The sequence below is a fragment of the Chenopodium album genome, chromosome 14 (genome assembly GCF_948465745.1).
Source record: "Chenopodium album chromosome 14, dcCheAlbu1.1, whole genome shotgun sequence".
Lineage (NCBI taxonomy): Eukaryota > Viridiplantae > Streptophyta > Magnoliopsida > Caryophyllales > Amaranthaceae > Chenopodium > Chenopodium album.
The window spans coordinates 31,331,632-31,349,711 of record NC_137847.1 but is presented as its reverse complement, the minus strand read 5'-3'; the positions used below and the strand labels follow the sequence as shown (position 1 = coordinate 31,349,711).

The window sequence follows — 18,080 nt, the reverse complement described above, 5'->3', positions numbered from 1 at the left end:
GCAAGTTTGGTCCCCCCTCCTCCAAATGGTCCTCACCTACTCCTCCTTGTATGCTTACCACTTGTTGATTTATTACTAGTTTGATTATTGATTTTATTTTAGCTTTAAAATAAAATGGGAAAATCAAATTCTCCCACAATGATGGGAGAGCTTTTCTTACTCTTGCATTTCCCTATAAATACCCAACTTGGGGTATTGGGAAAAGCACTTGAGTAAGAGTTGGAAAAGGCATCACTAGTAGTGAAAACCTTTGAACTCAAGAGTTGAAAAAGGCATCACCTTTGTGAAAACCTTTGAACTCATTTACTCGGGTTTTGGTCGGGCCTTGCTAACTCCAAGGCATTGGACCTAGTTGGTAATCGAGTTGTGGGTGAAATTCCGTTGGAGGTCGTCGTATTTTCGAGCTAGCTTTCGAAATAAGAGCCCCTCGAGGTCGGGCGAAGCACGCGTTAAAGGTATAATTATTATCTTAATCTTGTGATGAGTGGCATTTATGCCACGATTTAGTGCTCATTTTACGGGTTTTTCCTCCCACTTGTAGCTTGTTTGCCCCCTTTTTGTTCTTCTTTTCTTTGTTTGCCTTTCTCCTTGTTTTCTTTGTTTTTGTTTTGCATGAATCAAGGCATTGGAAGAAGAGCAATCCATCCTCATATCGCCTGTGTACGGGCGCGCAGCACTGTGAGAACCCGCGCAGGATTGCCTCAAGAGCAGAACAAAAACAGAAGGTTTTGAGCGCCTTGTGCGCGGCTTATGTGCGGGCGCGCGCCTTTGAACTGTGCGGGCGCGCAGCCCTGTGAGAATTCGCACGAGATAGCAGCAGAAGCAGAGCCAAAACAGAGAGTTGTGCGCGCCACATGTGCGACATGTGTGCGGGCGCGCACTCATCATGCGCGAGCGCGCAGTAGCTGGGAGAAGGCGTGCATCCATGGGTCAAATTCCTCCGTACCCACAGATCTGCGGGCGCACAAGATCGGAGAGGGCGCACGCGTGGCAGCTGTGCGGGCGCGCACCGTTGGGTTTCAATTTTTTTTTCGAATTCTTGTATCTTTTTAGTGGACCTATATAGATAGGCCGTAGGGTGAATTAGTGGGGCATCTAGCATTATCTTAGAAACAATTAAACCCTAATCTTAGAGAGAGAAAGTGTAGTATTACTCAAGTTATTTCCATGTATGCAACTTTGGCTCAAGTTTCATTTCAATCCATCAAGCAACTTTGCAAGTTTTAATCTTTCTATTATTGCCTACTTAGTAGTCTCTAATCCTTTCTCTTAGTCTTGTTTATTTGCACTCTAGTTGTTTATTTCTATCTATTTTGTGGATTAATATATTTTGGTATTTTCATTGTTTTTTATCATGTTTGCTTTCATGTTTATTGTGTTTTCATCTAGTTTTGTTATCATGTTTTGTCCCCTTTTTCTAGGCTAATCTCTTAGCTAGGGGAAGGGGGTGTAAAATATGTATTGAATGATGTATGAATGATGATAATGGATTGATTACATGCCTTAAATTGATGAAAGATATGATTTTTATTGGCTTGAGATTATTGTAGTACTTTATTTGGTTGCCTTCTAGTTTAAATGCATGAAAATGATTTGAGCTAAATTTAGATCACCTCTATCTTAATGATTGCATGAGAATGAGTTGTTAAAATAGAGTTCCATGTATTGTGCCTCTTTATTCTTGGGTTAGCTTGTGCCTAATGGGATGCATGAAAATGATCCTAATTAGCTTAGACCACTTTCATTGGTTTGCCTAAACTATTGCATGAAAATGAGTTGTTTAGGTAGAATTTTATATTCTTTGGCATGTTAATCATGATGCTTATCATTGTTTTCCTTCATTCTAATCATGTTTGAAACCCCCCTAATCCCTAGCGTTGTTATTCCTTGATTTAATCACCCTTTTACTTGTTTATTTATAGTTCTAGTGTCTACATTCCAAATTCCAACAAAATATACTCCTTTCTTACTCTTGCATGGTGATTTTGATATTAAATGAGAAAGCTTCCTTAGCGGATCGACCCTTGCTTGCCACTAACTAGTTTATTGTGAAGTCTAGGTTTTATAAATAGTTAATTTGATTAGGGTTAATAGTTTAACGACTTATCCTAGCCCGACCAAATTTTGGCGCCGTTGCCGGGGAAGCGGCTTGTTTAGTGTCTAATTTTGCTTTTGTTAGGGTAATTTTAATTGCTTTCCTTTTTGTTTTGACTTGTTTTATCATACCTGTCATTGCTAATTGTTTGCTTAGCCTTGGTGAATGCTTAGAAGATCTTAAGGACCACCTACTCATCATTCGACCAAGAAATCAACCGAACTTTAAGACAAATCCGTAGACTTTTTCAAGAAGAAGGAAGAGGACTTGGTGCTATCATTGATAGTGGGAGTGATTCTTACTCTTCTAGTTCGCAAAGTGAATCAATGGCGGGACAAGAGGATGATATTTTATTTCGTGAGTTCGGAAATCCGGAGAATTATGAGCTCACGGGAGGGATTTTGTTACCCGTCACGGAAACTAACTTCACAATTCATCCCCAATATACAAGAATGATTCAATCGGAGCAATTTTCGGGTTCTACAAGTGAAGACCCCATAGAGCACCTTGATAGATTCCTTGAGCTATGTGCTGTGATTCAAACCAACCAAGTTTCTCAAGAAAACATCCGGATGCACCTATTTCGACAATCTCTTTCGGGTAGAGCAAAGAAGTGGTTGAAGCAAGTGAAGCCTAACTCACTCACATCTTGGAGGGAGGTAGTTAAGGCATTCTTGAAGAGGTTCATTTCCGAGGAAAAGACCGCCGAGATGAGAAGGAAGATTGCATCATTTGAACAAGAAACGGATGAGAGCCTTAATGAAGCTTGGGAGAGGTTCAAAGAGTTGGTACAAGCTTGTCCTCACCATGAATACAATCAAAGTTTGCTCATGAGGTTTTTCTACGATGGATTGGAGCCCATGTCTAGAGCTAACTTGGATGCGGGGGCGGGTGGACAATTAATCAAGATTCCCCAAAATCAAGTGGAGGCAACGATCGAGGAGGTAGCAAAGAACTACTCTTGGGGAGGTAGATGAAGGAGTGCACCGAAGAAAGGTGGGATGTATGAATTGGAGAAGGTCGATCAATTGCAACATCAAATTGAGCAACTCACGAAAGGGCTCTCAAAGTTGAACACAAGTGTAAATGCAAGCTCAAGAGGTGGAGCAAGCTCTTCTCAAGTCAACTCTTTCTCTTGTCAAAATTGTTGAGGAACGAACCTTGATACATCTTATTGTGGAGGTTTGAGCCCCGAGCATGTAGCGGCATACAACACAAGGCAAGATGGTTTTAGAGGAGGCAGTGGTGGAGTAGCTTGGAGACAACCACCACCCGGGTTTGCATCTCAACCTCAACAATGGGGCCAACAAGCTCAACCCTCTTACAATTCGAACCCCCAATACCAAAATCCAGCTCCATCTCAAAACCAAAACCCAAGAGGAACCTACCCAAGGAACAACCAATACAACAACCAACACCTATACAATAACCAAACCCAAGCACCCCAAAGAAATCAAGAACAAGCACCTCAAGCGGAGCCAACACCCACACAACTCCTTCAAGCTATGCATTCACAAATGCAAACTTTTGGGCAACAAATGCAAGAAATAAGGGCTCACAACAAGATGGTTGATTCACAACTAGCTCAATTGGTCGAGAGGACTCCTTTCAATTCACCATCAACTCTACCCGGACAACCACAACCTAACCCTTCTCATAACCAAAAACCCGATACATGCAAGGCAATCACTTTGAGGTCGGGGACTTCATATGATGGTCCAAATGAGGGGGATAGTGAGGGAAAGAAGGGAGGAGAAGAGAGTGTGAATGAAGATAAGAGAGGTGAGGAGGAAAAAATTGATGAGGTAGAAGGAAGTTCGAAGAAGAAGAAGGTCAACAACGAGAAGACAACTTCAATTCCTAGTGAGACTAGGAACCTTGATGGACCGGTTCCTTTTCCAAGTAGGCTTGCGAAGAGGAAGTTGAATGACAAGTTTGCAAAGTTTCTAAGTGTGATGAAGAACTTGCACATCAATCTCCCTTTTCTTCAAGTAGTGACACAAATTCCATCTTACTCCAAATTTCTCAAGGACATCCTCACCAACAAAAGTAAGCTCAATGATGAGCTTATTACCCTTCCACACCAAGTGAGTGCTCTTGTTCAACATAAAATGCCCAAGAAGGAGAAAGACCCGGGGAGTTTCACTTTGCCAGTGAAAATTGGAAATATGGAAGCTAGCGGTGCATTGGCCGATCTTGGAGCAAGTGTTAGTCTAATCCCCTTATCCATTGCTCAAAAACTTAATATTGAGATGATCCCTACAAGGAAGACAATTCAACTAGCCGACCGCTCGGTGAAGTTCCCTTATGGAGAACTTGAGGATGTTCCAATTCAAGTGGGACACATCTATGTGCCTTGTGAGTATGTAGTGATGGACATGGAAGAAGATGTGGAAACACCCTTTATTTTGGGTCGGGAAGCTCTTAAGACTTTGGGGGCGGTCATCAATTGCAAAAATAACACCATCACATGTGAAGTGGCCGATGAGAAGATAGTCTTTGAGTTTTCAAAGTTGCTAAAGACCCCTATGGTTGAAAAGTGTTATCAAGTTGATGTTGTGAATGAGGAGTTGGACCGTTTGGGAAGGGTCATGATGAAGCCTCAAGATCCAATTGTGGAAGCTCTCACATGCAAAGAGGAGTTCCACTCTCAAGAAACCAAAGAATTTTTCATGGCAATGAAGGAATCCTCAAAGGAGGAAGTTGATCAACAAAGCAAGATTGAGCTTGAATCAATGGAGAAAAAATCGGAGGAGAGTTCCAAGCCTCCTCCCAAGGTAGAACTCAAGCCCCTCCCCCCTTCTTTGAAATATGCTTATCTTGATGAGGAGGAAAAATACCCTATTATTGTCAATTCTACCCTTGATGAACTTAATTTGAAAAAATTTCTTGATGTTTTGAGAAAATACAAAGATGTGATGAACTTTTCAAAGATGCATGACCTCCATTTTCTCCGAAATGCTTGAAAAAGAAATTGAGGTTTTCATGGATGATTTTAGTGTTGGTGGCTCGTCTTTTGACACTTGTCTTTTTAACCTTGAAAGAGTTTTGCAAAGGTGTCAAGAGACGAGTTTGGTTGTGAATTGGGAAAAATGCCATTTTATGGTCGAGGAGGGAATTGTCCTCGGTCATAAAGTTCAAAAAATGGCATTGAGGTTGATCCGGCCAAAGTTTCGGTGATTGAGAGGTTACCCCCTCCTACTTCCGTCACGGGAGTACGAGCTTTTCTTGGGCATGCCGGTTTCTACCGGAGGTTTATAAAAGATTTCTCCTCAATTGCCAAACCTTTGACCGAATTACTTAAAAAAGATGTTGTTTTTAGCTTTGATGAGGCTTTCATTGAGGCATTTCGTAAGCTCAAGGAAGCTCTCATCTCTTCTCCTGTTGTGCAAGCTCCGGATTGGAGCTTGCCTTTTGAGCTAATGTGCGATGCGAGTGATTTTGCAGTAGGTGCCGTCCTTGGTCAAAAGAAAGAAGGGAAATCATGTGTCATCTACTATGCAAGTAGGACTCTCGATGAAGCTCAAAAGCACTATACAACAACGGAGAAGGAGATGCTAGCGGTGGTGTTTGCATTTGATAAGTTTCGGTCATATCTCATATGTTCAAAAGTCATTGTATACACGGATCACATCGCGGTGCGATACCTCATGACCAAGAAAGAAGCGAAGCCTCGCTTGATCCGTTGGGTTCTCTCTCTTCAAGACTTTCACATGGAAATGAGGGACAAAAAGGGAGCGGAGAATTATGTGGCGGATCACTTATCTAGGCTTCCATTTGAGAACAAGGAGGATGTTTCAATTAATGATGAGATAGGGATCGAGGCTCTCATGGCTATGGTGGCGACTTCTACACCTTGGTATGCAGATATTGTCAACTATCTTGCTTGTGGGGTAGTCCCTCCGGAATTCTCCTCTCAACAAAAGAAAAAGTTCTGCAAAGAAGTGAGAAGGTATTTTTGGAATGATCCGTATCTATTCAAGCAATGTGGTGATGGTCTCTTTAGGAAGTGTGTCCCCGATCATGAGATTGTGGGTGTCCTTGAGCATTGTCACTCACTACCATGTGGGGGACATGGTGGTGTTGACAAGACGGTAGCAAAAATCTCTCAATCTTTGCTTTGATGGCCTTCAATGCACAAGGATACTCACAAATTCGTTATACAATGTGATCGATGCCAAAGGAGTGGTGGCATTACCAAAAGGGACGAGATGCCCCAACAAAGTATTCTAGAGGTGGAGCCCTTCGATGTTTGGGGGGTGGATTTCATGGGACCATTCGTTTCTTCATGTGGGAACCTATACATCTTGGTGGCGGTTGACTATGTGACGAAATGGATCGAAACTATACCCTCTCCTACCAATGATCACAAGGTGGTGCTCAAGCTTCTCAAGAAAATCATTTTTCCTAGATCTGGGGTGCCAAGAGTTCTAATTAGTGATGGAGGGTCTCATTTTGCCAAGAAGCAATTGGAAGCCCTTCTCAAGAAATATGGCGTTCATCACAAGGTTGGTCTACCTTACCATCCTCAAACTCAAGATCAAGTGGAGGTCTCGAATCGTGAGATCAAGAATATACTTGAGAGGATGGTGAACAAATCAAGGAAAGATTGGTCTCTCAAGCTTGATGATACACTTTGGGCTCTTCGAACGGCATACAAGACTCCCATAGGTACAACCCCCTATAGGTTGGTCTATGGGAAGGCTTGCCACTTGCCGGTCGAGCTAGAATACAAAGCTTGGTGGGCCATCAAAGAGCTAAACATGGATTTGTCGTTAGCGGGTGAAAAGAGGTTGTTGAAGCTCAACGAGCTCGAGGAGCTTAGAGATGATGCCTATGAAAACTCAAGAGTCTATAAGGAGAAGACAAAAAAGTGGCACGACCAACATATCCAGAACAAGAGTTTCAAGGTTGGGGATAAAGTCTTGCTCTTCAACTCAAGGCTTCGCTTGTTTCCGAGCAAGCTCAAATCTAAGTGGTCGGGGCCTTTTGTTGTATCAAAGACCACTCCCTATGGTTCTTTTGAGTTGGATGCTGACGGAAACAAATTCATGGTGAACGGCTCTCGTTTGAAGCACTATTTCTGCAAGGAATAAGTTGGTGTGATTGAGTATCAGAGGCTTGACCCTTTGGGTCCTAAGCCACCCTTTTGAAAGGATTTTCATCATGGTCAAGCTAATGACCTTATAAAGAAGCGCTCCCGGGAGGCAACCCAGCTTTTAAACTCTTTTCTTCTCTATTTTCCATATTTTTGGTAGGTTGTTTGTTTGATTTTTGTCTTATGGATTTCGTTTTTCCTCTTGCTTTTTAGGCACTTGTCTCTTTGGTGCGTGTTTGGAGGGAATTTGGAGGCCGTTTGGTGTTATATATGGAGCTAAGTTGGGGTTTGGAGACTAGGAAGTGAGTGAGGGGGATTTAAAGCAAAAATATTGATGAAGACCCTGTGCGCGGGCCTGGGAGAACCCGCGCACAGGGAAGCTCAGCAAGGTAGAATCTGGCAGAAGCTTATGCGCGCCCTGTTCGCGATATCTGCGCGGGCGCGCAAGAGAAGGCTGTGTGGGCGCGCATCCCTGTGAGAACCCGCACAGAATTAAGGGCAAATTTCAAATTCTGACAGAAAGTTTTGCGCGACGTGTGTGCGATATCTGCGCGGGCGCGCAAGAGAAGGCTGTGCGGGCGCACATCCCTGTGAGAACCCGCACAGAATTAAGGGCAAATTTTAGATTCTGGCAGAATGTTTTGCGCGACGTGTGTGCGACATCTACGCGGGCGCGAAATACACTTGCGCGGGCACGCAGATCTGGGTTTATCGGGGGATAGCTTCCCTTTTTCCCCGATTTCATCATCATTTTCCCGCCTCTCATACCGATTCTCACTCTCTCTCCTTAAGAACACAAACCCTAACCTCTCAAATCCCCTCTAATCTCACCTATTACCTTGAAATTTCATCAAATCCCCTACATTCCCTCACTTTTCTCACAAATTCATCACTTTCCCCTCTCAAAATCACCCATTTTTCACCAAATTCGGGATTGCTCCTTGGTGGTCGAAGTGATGGTGCGTGAGTGGTCGTGGTGGTCTTCATGCTCTTCAATTGTGGTATAATCCTAAACCTCAACTACTTTGTGGCTTTAATTCATTAGATAATACCATGTTTTAGGATTGTTAAGCAAGATTGAGCTTGTAAGAATTTTGTGTGATTTAGGGTAGTTTTGCTTGTAATTGTGGAATTTGATATGAATTTCTTGGTGATTTGTTGAGTATTGTTTATGAAAATTGTTGTTTTTATGTAATTTTCCTAGCAATTACTTGATAGTGGTTATTGAGAATTGTTGAAAGTAATTACTAGCTTGATATTGAGTATTAAGAATTGTTGATGCATGTGAAATTGAAAATTTGTGATTGTGAGAGTTTTTGATACTTGATATTGAAATTTGCTTAGTAATTGTCTCTTTCATGACTGAGTTTTGCAAATTTTGGCATTGAATATTGTTGGCGATTCTTGTGTTCTTCTTGTGCTATTTGTATCTTGGAAAGTTGTTGCTCCTAACCTCTTTTCAGATAACAACGTCAAAGCTTCAAGTGTTGTTGTTGTTGTGGGAAGAATTGGGTATTCTTGAGTGTTGTATCACTCTTTTGGTGTTCTCGGTATTTTTGAGATTGTTGAGTTAAACTTGGTGAAGATGAGTAGTAGGAGAAGGAGCAGGAAGGAGCCCAGGATAACAATTAATGAACCCCAACCCTCCTCTCAAAATCTAAACCAAGAACAAACAACTCTACCCACCTTGAAATTTGTAAACCGATACCATGCTCCCATCCATCAAACCCTCATCAAACGCAAACTAAACCCCACTCGACACTACTACCAACGCTCAATGCGTGATCTGGGTATAGATGAGGACCTTCGGTCGCTTCTTGATAACCTTGGGATGAGTGAGTTCATCCAGCACCAATACCCAACTTTCAAGGAGCCCACCTACGAGTTCCTAGCCTCCTTTGAGAAGGAACCCGTTGGAAACAACGAGTTCTAAATCTCCTTCCAACTCTTCAATGCCCGCCATGTGATCTCCTTAAGGCGTCTAAATGAACTTTTGGATTTTAACCCTGACGCTGATCTCCTTGCCCCATCCACCGAGCTCTTCCCCGAGTACGATGCCTTCCGTTGGTGGCGGACAATTACCGACATGGAAGAGTTTAATACTCGGTAATCGGTGGCAAGCCAAATTATCCACCCAGTACTCCGCATCCTACACCGCATCTTGGGGTTTGCGGTGTTTAGCAAACAAGATTTGAGCAAGTTCTCTCATGAAGAGCTTTTCACACTTTGGGTCGCCACAAAGGAGGAAGCGAGTGGGCGGCTCAACATGGGGTACTGGTTTGTGTTGTGTTGTGAGGCAATCAAGAATGGGAACAAGACGGGAAAGATTGCTCTTGGTGGGATGATTACAAGGATTGCTTCGAAGCTAGGGGGTGAGTGTCTCTTCCCTTTTTGCACGAGGGTTGGAAAGGACAAGGATATGTTCATGGACATTTCTTATATGAGGAAGTCGGTCTTCATCCAACCGACCAACGACGTGAACAACTTCCACGATTGGTGCGTTGAGCGGGTGCACCATTGCATCTTACCGTTCCCTAGCCGCACATCCTTGGAGCGGAACTCTAGGAATGTGTGGAAGATCCCTATGGACAATGGTGTCCTGCCTAACGCTCTTGGAGGTGAGCGTAATATGATTGTCCGCGAGCGTCACCAACAACAACAACAACAAAAACAACAAGAACAACAACAAGAAGAACAACAACAACAGTTTCAACAACAGCAACAATTTCATCAACAACAATTTCATCATCAACAACAAGGATTCTAATATGGGGAGGGATCCCAACAAGGTTTGCATGTCCCCTCCTTTAGCGAGGGAGGTATGGCCTCTTCCTCTTCTTATTTCAATTTTGAGCGTGCATTCCAAAACTTGTCTATGCAAGTAAACCGGTTGACGGAGGCCGCCGATGGGTACTCGGTTTACAATGCCAACATTTATGATTGGCATGTAAACCAAGGGCATTTTGACCCACCGGTTAACTATCCGTATTTTCCGCCCCAACATGGGCCAGTTCCTTGTCACGAGGAACCGCATGCTGACGGCACACCCCGTCAACTGGTTTGGCCCTATTGGCCCGGGCCTTCATCTCAAGGGGCCCCCCGTGTGAACTACCCCACCTCTGAGGGGTACGATTACAAGGCACCGGGGGGATGTGATTACCGAGGGGATCCCAACTACCCCATGTATACATCCGAGCCTCTTGAGATCCCCCCTCCCTTTGACCCTCTTCCGGACTATCAACAAGAGTTGTACCGGAACCGTGGTTTTTCACCGGGTTACACCGGTGGTTTGGACCCCCATGGCCCTCCTATCGACGTCGACTACGAGTGGCGTCCATATGGAGAGGGCTTTAGTTCTCATATGGAGGACTAGGGCCCTCGGGCAGAGTTTAGCCCTTCCTCCCACCCCATTTTCCACTTTGTTCAAACCGAGGACGGTTTTCCGTTCAAGTGTGGGGGGGGTGGGTGCTTATTCATTGTTTTATTCAAGAGCCTTGTTCTTATGGGGCGCATTTTTGGGCCAATAGGTGTCTTTGGAAGCTTCCTTCCCCTCTTCTCAAAATGATGATGATGATGTTTTTAATGAAACCTTGTGTTGTTTTGGCTCCCGTTTTCGAAAATCCAAATTCCCTTTTAATCCAAACCTTTTCCTCTTTTCTTTGTTCTTTTTCTTTAGTAGTTTCTTTTCTCTATTTTGCTTTCTTTTTATTTCATTGTATATATTTCTCTTGCTACTAACCAAATATTTGCCGAGTTGTTTTGGATTTTGACATTTTGTAGGGCTTATTGGCACATTCCCCAAAATTTTCCTTGCAATGGAGCTTCATTGATAGTGGACTTGCGTTTTCTAAGCGTATTTGGGTGACAAATTCTCCTTCTCAACTTTTTAAATATTTGATTGGTTGCATAGTTTAGGTTAGATTAGGAAGGAGTCGAATGGTTCGAGGTTTTTTGATTTGGTTCTAAGGAACCTGGGATCGTTGATGTTGTATTCAACGATCATTGTATGACGATTGGGATTTATGTGATTTACATGCCTCTTTTATGAACCTTTTCGATTTCTTCCTTTTTCTTTGTGTGTTGCTTTTCTTCTTTCTTTTGTGTGACATTCATGACCATGACAAGTGAAAAATTTTGAAAGTTGAGAATTTGCTCGTTCATTTGGACATGTGGGCTTATATGCTATTGTGATGACATATTTTTGAATGCTTACCTTCCTAGTTGAAGAGGGTCTTCACGGTTTGAGAGTGCTTAGGGTTGAACTAGACACATTTTATGCTAAGGTAGCCCGGTTTAGAACTCTTGAGGACGTTTGAACCCCTAGTTCACGGAAAAGTGGTAAGATGGTGTTGCTCTTCGTAGTGAATAGGATTCCCTTGGTTGGTATTTGCTTATTTTCATGTCCCATGTGAGCGTCAATTGTTCAAGCCTCCATCACTTTTGTTGAGCGGCATATTCGATCCTTAACTATGCGTGTCTTAATCCTTGTGTTGGTATCTAGCTCCCAAGATCGTGATCATATAACTCTAGAGGAGGAAGAGGGCATTTCTTCTCATTTTTCTTTGTTTTCCTTGTGTTTTGTTACAAATTTGGTTTTTATTTTACATTCACCTTCTTGCTAGCCATGTTGAGCCTTATTTCCCCTTTCTTGGTTAAACCATATTACAAACCTAGCGGCCTATGTTCTACCAACCCATATAGTTAGTGAAGCATCGGCTTGTAAGGTTCGAGTTTGAGAGTTTTGATTTTAAGCAAGGAAGTTGTGCAATTTGGTTCAAATAAGGTCTTGAAAGTTTATTCATGAAAAAAAAAAACATGAGGAAAGAAAAAAAGGAAAAAGAGAAGGAAAAATTGAGATCAATTAAAAACATGCAAAGAGGAGTAGTATTGTCATGTATTTTGTATTGAAGGTTGTAATTTGAGATTAGGTTAGATTCCTATGTTGTTATTGAGAGATGGCCACTCTTATGCTTCACTTAGGAGTTTCCACCAAATTTTTCAAATTGACTCCCAACCTTAACCTTTAGCCATGACATTACAACCCTAATTTGAGATTAGGTTAGATTCCTATGTTGTGGAACAGGTACATTTGGATATTTAAAGGGGGTTTGAAGTTAAGGGTGTGTGTGGAGTTGTTTGTTGTTGAGTGTTTTTCCTATTTACCCTTTTCCAAACTAAAAAAAAAATGAAGAAATTCATTGGAGGGATTAAGAAAAGAAAAACAAGTGAACCTCAAACATCCTCATCCCCTTCACAACAAGAAAACCCTAACCCACCACCAACTTTAAAAATCGATAAACGATTTAAAAAGCCTTTCGATGACCTCTCCAAACGAAAGATTATTCCAACCCGATTCTATCATCAACAATCAATGCGACTTCTAGGGGTCGATGAGGGAATTAGAAGAGTAGCCGAAAACTTCGGTTGGCTAAACTTCTTGGACCTTGGGGAAGAAACCTTTTCTTCCCTAACTCTTGAATTCCTTTCATCGGTTTCTATGAAACGCATAAGCCTTGAGGATGAGCCATTGGAATGTGAAATAAAATTTAGAATGTTCAATGTCGAAAAAACCTTAACTTTGACGAGATTGAACGAAATTTTTGAATGGCCCACCCTCAACCAAGTCTATGACCCCAATGGTACTTACTTCTCAAGTTATGAGGAACAAGTGTGGTGGAATACCATTGCGGGGTATCCCAATTTCACAACCCGGTCTAGCCATGCTAGCCACATTATCCACCCCGTCCTTCGAATTTTTATGCGAATCATGAGCTATGCTTGTTTTTCTAAACAAGACTTAGGGAATATAACTAAAGAGGAGATCAAATGCCTCTTTCTAGCTTCAAGATTCGAAGGAAATGTGGAAGGGTATGTGAACATGGGATACTTGTTCATCAAAAGATGTATTGAAATAAGAGAAAGTGGAGAGATGAGCGGAGAGATTAGATGCGGGGGAATGATTTCAATTATTGCAAGGAAGTTAGGGTTTGGGTCTTTTCTAGACCAACTGACCCCGGTCCAAGGTTCCAACATGCTTGATCTTAAGGCACTTAGTGATATGAAGTTCCTTAGTGAAATTCCGGGCCGAAATCTTCGCTATAGTTGGAAGGTCAATGGGGTGCATTATTGCACTCTCCCAAATCCGGCGGTTAATAACTCGGTGGGGGACACATGGCAAGTGCCAAGTGATCAACTCCCACGAGGTATGGCCGGTGGTGGCGAGAATGTACCCATACCCCGTCGTATGAGTACATCCTCCATTCCCTAATCTAGGGTAGATGGTTCCTCTTCCTCCTCTTCTCTCTTTGATGTGGAAAATGCTTTCAACCAATTAAATCTAACTAATCAAAGACTTCTTGAACAAAATGAGTACCAAAGTTTTGTAGCGGAGAGAAGCTACCAACATCAAGTTGAGAGGGGAGACTTTCTCCCTTACCTCAACTATCCTAATCGTCCCGTTCAAGAAGGGCCGGTAGCGGGTTGGAACAATGGCCAACCCACCTACCCCTTTTAGCAAGGCCCGTGTAGTTCAATTGAGGAGCTTTGCTCCTTTCCCCCTTATGACTACACACAACCCGGGGGAAGTGATTATAGGGGTGACCCTAGCTATTACTATGTCCCCGAGGTTAGTGGAGATAGTTCATCTTCGGAGGTGCTCGATCCCCCCTAAGGGGGCATTACGAGTTTCCACCCGACTATGATGGTGGTTGGGGTGAGCAAGGTGTGCCGGACTTTGGCCATTACCGCACTTGCCCCAACTATGATCTACCTCCTTATGTAGACGCCCCGGCCACTTCTAGTGATGTAGATATTAACTACAATTATCACTATTCGCCGGGACGACGACATAATTAGATGGCTTAGACACTCTAGTTGTCATTTCATTGCCCCTTTCACTTCTTGGGACACCGAGGACGGTGCCAATCCCATGCTTGGGGGAGGTTACTTCATTGCCTATTTTGTTTCATTGAAACGGTGACTAAATGTCTAGCTTGGGGGAGTATTTAGGCCTTGCATAGAGTTGGGATTTGATGTTGCTAGTTTTGTGCTTAATTTGATTATGCTCCGTTTGTCTTGATTGGTTAGTTAATGGTTGAATGTTTGCATTTTGATGAGCTTGGTTTGGTTTATGTGCTTCTCTGTTGATGATGATATTTGTTGATGAGCCTCCTCTCCTTCCCTAAAATCCAAAACCCAAAAATCCAAAGCCCTTAATCCAAATTCTTTAGTTAGTTTCTCCTCCCTTCCTCTTCTCCTTCCCTCTCCTAATCTTCTTTAGCTAGTTCCTCTTCCCTTAATCCAAATTCTCTAGCTAGTACCTCTTTCCTTTCCTCTATTAAAAAAAAAAAAAAAAGGTGTTTCCTTTAATTAGTTTAGACTTTGTATATATTATCTTTGCTTGTAGTCATTTGGCTTGATGATTCGACTAGTGTCTTTGATGGTAAAATGAATTCAAGTGAGCTTGTGATATAATTGTCTTAGTTTTGCAAATGACGATTTATTTATGAATTGTAGAATGATTGTTTAACTCGTATGTGTACGATCCACTCATAATAGTCCTTGTTTGCTTTGCTACTAATCACTACTCTTTTATCACCTTGTATATAAGAGACACTACTACATCAAGATCAATGGTAACTCCTTCCCTTCTATTCTTGTTTATATTTTCCTTTTAGTCCCTTTAACCCTAAAAAAAAAATTAAAAAAAAAACATTTTTGCTTTTAGAATAGTCTTCAATGATGATATTGAATTGCATGTGATGGATATTTGCTTTCTTTTGGTAATAAAATTTCGAGCATGGTTTAGATGCCCTTGGTTGAACATAGAATTGGCTAGTTTAGGCTAGTGTGAGAATAACTTTACCGAATGTACGAAACCAAAAGTCTAGGATTATGGTAAGAAGGTGTCGCCCATATCAAAGGAATTTGAACCCCGAAAGGTAGTAATTGATCCCACATTGTTCCCAAAAGTGAGGTTGTAATATTTTTTCAAGCCTACTACATTTTGAATGAGTGGCAAGGATCCTCTTTGATTTAGTACCTAGATCGAGAGCTTGAGTCTTAACTCCCAAGATCGCGGCCTAAACTACTCTTAGTGATTATGAAGGTTGTTATGTATTTTTCATTCGCACAAAGTTAAGGCATGTCATTCTTGTTTCATTAGTTCAATCTTTAAGTTATTATAAATAATAGTTTGTGTTGTAAATGCCAAGTTTGAAAAAAAAAAAAAATAGAGAAAGAAAGAAAGAAAAAGAAGTAATGAATAGCCACCACCCTAGCAATTAAACAAGCTTGGGGGTGCATTTTTGTTTCAAGTTTATTCATAATTTGTAATTTGGGTCAAAGTTAGAAACCTCTTTAGGTTTGCTCTTAGTGCTATATATCTTAGCTTGACTTTAATTGCAAAGCACTTCTAGTTTTCTCTATGCCTTAACTTTGTGCCGTAATCCTTGAGTCTTGTAATGTTAGTAGAGTAGTTGAAGCCATAGTCGGTGGAGGGAGTTGGTTCACAAGCATATGGAGAGGGTACTTATCATTGAGATGTCGAGTGTTCTAAGCCTTCTTTTGTCTATTTTTCTTCCGGCTCCTTCGAGGAGTCATGAGACACTACCATTAGGGGGAATTTGAACTTTGTGTTGGGGACGCGGTAAGATTGGTTGAATGGACCAAAGTTGAGTACATTCGGGAAGGTTAGCTAGGTCTTGGCTAGTCATGACCGTGGTTGATCTTAGGCATATACCTCATGATCGAGTTTTATTGCTTAAGGATTCTTTTATCTTTACATGTGCTTTTCTTTGAGCGAACTAATCTATTGGTTTCTTTTGCGCCAAGTGAATTGCTTAGGGACAAGCAATTGGCTAGCTTGGGGGAATTTGATAAGTATTTTATTTGTCCACTTATCATGGCTTTTTAAACACAATTTTGTACTCTTTCCCCTACTCTAATCCCTTTTTCTAACTCCTCTTGTGCTAATTTGCATCTTTTGGCTTCCCCGTTTCTTTTTATGTGTGTGCTCGTGCTTGTAGGTACGATGAAAAATGGGCTAATAGTATGAGCCTGAAGAAATACTCTTTGGAAGCAAAGGAAAGCAGGAGCGGGCGTGCAGCCTTTTAGGAGCGGGCGCTCCTGCCTGAACTGCCACATTCTGCCTCCCCTGCACTTTTAGGAGCGGGCGCTCCTCCCTGTTTTCCTATAAACTGCCTCAAACTGGTGCAAGAGGAGAGGGCGTGCAGAGAGCCCAGGAGCGGGCGCTCCATACAGAGGAGCGGGCGCTCCTCCTGTTCTGAAGCCCGATTTTGACGGATTTTACGATGTAATTTTTGGGCATATAAATAGGACGCTTGGCTTCAGTTTTTCGGATCTTCTTCCCCTTTTTAGTTTTCTTAGGCCCTTAGTTCTTCTCAACCCTCATTAATTAGTTTAGTTTCTCAAAAACTCAATCATTTGTAAGCATTATTGGAAGTTTGTTCCATGAATTTCAACAATTTTCCCAACTTTGAAGTTTATTAAGTAATCTCTTTTCTCTATCTCTTGCTCTTAATTTTCAATTTTAATTGCTTTGAGTTGATAATTTCTCCCTTAATCTTGTTTATTTATTCTTGCATGTTTAATCCATCCTTGTTTCATCTCTTTCCTAGCTTATTTGAATTCATGAAAACCCTTACTTTAATTGTTTGATTAATTTCCACCATGTTTAGTGAGTAGTCTCTTAGTTAGGGGTTGGGTGAAGACCCAACCAAGCTATGGTTAATTGACTTGGAATTATTCATGTGCTACCTTGGATTGATAGTTGTTTGTGCTTGAATTGATAATTGCATGTGTAATTTGTTGGCCACATTATGCCCATGTGTTCATCCCTCTTCTCACATCGAAAGATGGGGTTTTGGAGTGAGTCTTTTCTTGTGTAATTAGATTATGCTACTTTCATGATTTTGGATGTTTGGTTTCATTGACTAGGTTGCTTTAGTATGGTAATTAGGTGAGAAATCCCAATTATTCGAGCTTCATGCTAGTTCGGAGCGATCGAGAGACAAACTCGAGCTAGAAACCCACTTCCTATCCTTGAGACTTAATCCTTATCGTGTTAGTGCTTAATCTAGGGAGTACTTATGTTGTGACTTTGAAAGAAGGCAATGATAAGTTCCTTTTCTATCTTCTATGTGTACTCATGATTCGTCCTTGTTATTGATTCCTTGGCTTTGGTTGGTGTTGAATCCCGTTTCCCCTAGCATTCTTCTATATAGTAGCTAACCATTCAAAACCCAATTTGTGACCGAATTAGCTTACAACCGTTTCATACTCTTGGTGTTCTTCACCCATTCCATGTGGACACGATCCTCTACTTGCCCTAGATTTGTTTTAGGTTAGTTTTGGTAAAAACATTGTTTGGTTTAGGGTGATTGTCCAACGACCGATTATTCCTTTGCCAATTATTCAATTTATTCATTGTCCTTGCCTCTTTTAACTACGGACGGCTTTTGTTTTCATTTATTCTCTTACCATTATTCACAATATATACAAAACACAAACTTGCTTACAAATAAGAACCAATATCCAAACTCATATACCACAATCTCCAAGAACATGATTATTTGCTTCACAAAAACCAAAAATGGAACAAAAAGAAACAAAAGGCTCAAAGTTCTAGAGATATGGCTTGAAAAGAAGGGAAAAAGGCTCAAATGGTTAGCAAGTAGGCAAATTTAAACCCAAGAACTAAAAATAAAGAAAATTAACCTACAAAAGAAAATGTACCACCCCGAAAAGATGCCTTTGTCCTCCCTAGATGGTTCGGTCTCGTGTTTGAGAATTATGAGTCAAGATTGAAGATTAGGTCCGCAATAGTCAAGGATCCATGCCGCTCATTCAAGTAAATGTAGAAGGCTT

At 41.6% G+C, this 18,080-nt stretch overlaps 1 non-coding gene across 1 annotated transcript; it reads right to left on the bottom strand.

Moving 5' to 3' along the window:
• Positions 1–2,803: 2,803 nt before the first annotated feature.
• LOC145580359 (small nucleolar RNA R71) lies at positions 2,804–2,908 on the bottom strand. Its single transcript, XR_014099420.1, has one exon. It is a non-coding gene; the product is annotated as a small nucleolar RNA R71 (small nucleolar RNA).
• Between the last annotated feature and the right edge of the window lie 15,172 nt (positions 2,909–18,080).